The 4,718-nt window shown below is 44.2% G+C and overlaps 1 long non-coding RNA gene across 1 annotated transcript; it reads left to right on the plus strand.

Moving 5' to 3' along the window:
- The first annotated feature begins 1,459 nt into the window (after positions 1-1,459).
- On the plus strand, positions 1,460-3,957 carry 4930517M08Rik (RIKEN cDNA 4930517M08 gene). Its single transcript, NR_130984.1, has 3 exons — positions 1,460-1,597; positions 2,325-2,421; positions 3,218-3,957. It is a non-coding gene; the product is annotated as an RIKEN cDNA 4930517M08 gene (long non-coding RNA).
- The last annotated feature ends 761 nt before the right edge of the window (positions 3,958-4,718 follow it).

Raw genomic sequence — 4,718 nt, forward strand, 5'->3', positions numbered from 1 at the left:
TAAGCATGAGCTCTCCCTGAGCGATAAGTATCTCCAGTTGACCCTGAGAAGAATAATTACAGGCAGGTCTTGGTTTCTTTTCTTTTCTTTTCTTTTCTCTTCTTTTCTTTTCTTTTTTTTTTTTTTTTTTTTTTTTTTTTTTTTAGGTCTCCTTTCTGCCACACTTGATCATACAAAATGTGAGCAAAAGTTAGGAGGTCTACACAGACTCCTGAAGCCTTCAAACTTAGTTTCTAGAAGAAAACTTCCCTTAGAACCTGAATATAATTCTTTGGAATATTATTCTGTTGTATTTGTTGAGCTAGATGCACAGGCAATCAAAGAGGAAGGACTTGCTATAACAGTAGGAAGGAAATGGAAACAGGCAGGTGGCTGGACACAGGGGCACAGAACACATTTGCATTTTGAGGACAGGCGACTAATTCCCAGTCTCAGCTCCTAGAACTTACAGACTACCGCCTCCACCCACACTCCAGCCCTGCCACTTTCAGAAGGTGTGATTTTCACTTTCCTTTTCAAATGCTAGTTAGAACCCGGGATTCCCTCCTCTGCTGTTGCTACTCATAGGCCAACTACCAGTCAGCACTCCCTTGCTGTGCTTTAGTTCCTGAGCTAAATCACTCAAAAGAGCAAAGACCTGTTTGACCCACTGATTTCAGGGGATTCAGTCCAAGGTTGCCTGGCCCTGTGGTTTGGGAACCTGTAAAGAGGCACTGTACCACAGTGAAGGGAAAGGATCAGCAGAGGAAAGCACTCACCTCCAGGCAGCCGAGAAGCAAAGCAAGGCATGCAATGTCAGTACCCCCCTTTTAAGGGTGTGTCCCCATTGACCTCACTTCCTTTCCTAAGGACCCACTTCCTGCAGCTTCTAGAACCCCACCATAGTGCCACAGGCAGATGATTAAACCTTGAACACATGAGTCTTTGAGGGGAGAGAGAAGATCAAGATTATAACAAACCACTCGTTCATTCTTATATTAGTCAGCTCTCCTTTCACATCACAAGAGCAAGGATAACCTAGACAGAGAAAACACATCCACAGCTTAAAATGCAGAAGGTTCTATTTAAAATGGAGCACTACACCACTCCAGTGAGGTCACCAGACATAATGACAGGGATTCTGTGTTAGCAGGCTACCAGGAACACATAACAAGCCTTTGAAGTCATATCCGTAAGACACAAGAACCTCTTAGACATCACCTCTTACAAGTCCAAGGAACCTCTCAAGATTGCATGTGGGACTATTAAAGATATTGCCCACATTCAAAACACAGGAATCTTTTAGATTGAACCTAAGTCCCTCCATGTAAAACCTCCAACTACTTGTGTGTCCCACCTGTAACTTTGAAATGAACATGAGTCTTAATATGTCAGCTCCTCATAGTGACAGGACTGCCTGAGGGCAGAGGTCATCTAGAGGTCATCATCCTTGTGACCTCACTGCCTCAAATATGGCAAGGGCCTAAGAAACATTTTCAGAGAAAAAAACAAAACCAGAACTGTGCTAGGCATGAGCATGCACCCTGTAATTCCAGTGCTCCAGAGGATCTGAGTTCAAGGCCAGTCTGAACTACTAAGCAAGACTTTGCCTGAAAAGGTAGGGAGGGAAAGAAGAGGAGAGAGGACAGAAGTGGGGGAATAACAAGAGGGTAGAAGGTGGAGGGGGCAGGGATTCACCTGTGGCAGGTAAATGAAGTAATTTAAAATGTAAAGATCCAAGCCCTAGGTTAGCACCCTGGAATATAGCCAGGAGACTGAATGGCAAGCAGAAGGGCCACAGTAAATTATTTAGAAAAGATTAAGGTATCTTTTATAACCTTTGTTCTGAAATTCGAGTACTCTGGCAACTTGTTTTTAGAATGATTTTGATGAGAATCGCAAAGAGGCCATTTGTTTGAACACCCTGTAGGTTAGTATCAGGTAGAAGATAGGCTGCTATCAACACTGTTTACCAAGTGGCACCAAAATAACTGCTATTTCTAACATAGGACCTCTGACCTTAACTCAAGCTTTAAGTCACCTTGGCCTAGTCACCTAGGAAGCTTGTCACCTCATCTGAGGCAGAGCACAGATACAATTCCTATTCCAATAGTAGAAGAGAGGTGACTCCCAGAAAGAAGCTCCCAGAAATAAGGCAGGTGGCAACCTTGGGCAGACGGAAGCATCTGCTTCCAGAGTCAAGAATTGGCACCTTGTCTTCTGTGGGCCCAGACAGATCTGTTTACCATCCATCCCCAGTGAGCGTATATGGTATTGATAAAATATTTACTAAGTCTTAATACTTGTCCAAACAACAAAACTATTTACATTCTGTGTTCTAGAAGGCAGGCAGAGTGGAAGAGGAAAAACACAGGCCCGTCACTCCATCCTTCACATTTCAACACAGAAGGAAATATGGAAAACTAAATGGAAACCAGGCCAGTAAGGGAAAGCACTTTATTGGGTTTTTTTTTTTTTTCTTTTTTCCGAGACAGGGTTTCTCTGTGTAGCCTTGGCTGTCCTGGAACTCACTCTGTAGACCAGGCTGGCCTCGAACTCAGAGATCTGCCTGCCTCTGCCTCCCAAGTGCAGGGATTAAAGGCATGCGCCACCACACCCAGCACTTTATAACATAATAAATCCATTATCTCCAGGGAAGGTCCCCAAACCTAGCACCTGCTTTCCGCATATCTTCCTTATGATCAGAAATGTCCCACCACAAGTCTGAGGTCATATTCATTTAGCAGGGAGTCTTCTCTCAGAAAGAAGCTCCCAAACCAGGCATGGTGGCGAGTGCCTGTGAGCTCAGCACTTGGGAGGCAGAGGCAGGAAAGTTAAGAGTTCAAAGCCAGACAGGCCTACACAGCAAGTTCTAGGCCAGCGGAGCTGTTCAGTGAGATCCTGAAAGAGGGAAGGGTGAGGGTTTAGGAGAAAGGGTAGAGTGGGGTATGGGGAGAAAGAGGAAGGAAGGGAGGGAGGGAGGGAGGGAGGGAGGGAGGGAGGGAGGGAGGGAGGGAGGGAGGGAGAATAAAGAAAAGAAGAGAGGAAAGGAAGACAAGAGGGAAGAGGGAAGGGAAGGAAGAAGGCAAGGTGAGAGACAGAGAAGAAATAGCAAATACTGTACCTGATGCCCATATGCCAATTCAAATTGAATATGGACAGAGAAATAAGCTTTCTGTTGACATTTTTGAAACACAGCTACCTCCAGTTCTACTTCACTCTCTACTCTGATTTCTAGGGCCCACAAGCAGATGAGATAAATACAGAGCTTGGCCAGGAAACAACCCCACAGCATCTGGTAGTCTGTTCAGCACCCTGCCCCCTCCATATCTTCAACTTTCAAGGTTAAAGTATGTCTCATTTCAAAGTCACAGCCATGGGCAGATGCAGGGCACCTCTGCAAAGTGCACTCCGGCTCAGAAAGCCTGCCCATTGACACCACTTTCAAAGGAAGAGCCGCTTTCATCTCTAGCTGATTGTCAGACCTAAGGAAAGGCCTGCCGGCTGCTGCAGCAGAGCCAACCTGGCTGGCTGTTATCCACAAGAGAACAGCACCCCGACTCCCAGCCCCAGCAAACAGCTGAGCTTGGGAAAAGGAAAGCAGGAGAAAGGAGCTCTTAAACAAGGCAGCCACCCCACCAATGCCCTGCCTGTATGCCAAGTGTCACTTCAAAGAGATCAGACAAAGGCTTTGCACTTAGGAATCGGGGCCAACTCTATTGACAATGCATTACTAAGACCCAGTGTGCCATTGTGATATGGGGAAAGAGCTCAGCTGGTAAACTACAAGAATCTGACTTGAACTCCCAGAGCCCACATAAAAATCCCTATGTGGCAGCATGCTTATAATTCAGACCTGGGAACAGAGACAGGTAGATCATTGAGACTCACTGGTAACCTAACCTGCTTGGTGAGTTCTAGGGAATAGAGACCCTGTCTTGAAAATTTTTAAATAAATAAATAAATGTGTGTACATATGTGTGTGTGTGTATGTATACATATGTATACATATACTTATCTGTATATATGTGTATGTGCATATATACATATATGACAGCACTTAAAAATGACACCCAAGATTGTCCATAGACAGGTACATATGGATATGCATGGACATATACATGTGCACCCACTCACACCCAAAGTGTACCATTGTGACATCTCTTCGCACCCTCTAAATATAAGTAAGATATTTTAGTTAAGAACAGAAACACACAACCACCGGATCTGTCTTTAAATTCTATGATCAGAACCACAAGAAGAAGAGAGTTCCTGCCTTCACATTCGGGGTTCTTAAAACAAGAAGTAAGACGATTCCATCAAGTTTGGCTCCTTCTAGACCAGATATTGCAAGGTATAATTGCACCTGAAACAAGAAGGTGGAATTCACTCATATACTTACTTTCCAGATGTCTGATGGTCTCTTTCCCTGGGAGTGAACTCATATGTGCTATTAGAGTATTTTAAAACAATATCCCAAGTGAGGTAACCTAGACCCCAAAGGACAAACATTCTCTTATACACGGATGTTAGCTCTCAAGTTTTTTGTATGTGTTAGGTACACAGGGACCAGGGGAGAAGGGGACAATCTCCTAGAGAAGGGAAAGTAGAATATAGTGTGAAGAAGAAGTAAAGAGAAACCAAGACTAGGAGGAGCAAATACGGGTGAGGTTGGAAAGGAAATATGCAGAGGGACAATTAGCAATCAAAACCATTTTTAAAAATGTAGAAATTACTAC

Source organism: Mus musculus, chromosome 17 (genome assembly GCF_000001635.26).
Source record: "Mus musculus strain C57BL/6J chromosome 17, GRCm38.p6 C57BL/6J".
NCBI classification, from domain to species: Eukaryota; Metazoa; Chordata; class Mammalia; order Rodentia; family Muridae; genus Mus; species Mus musculus.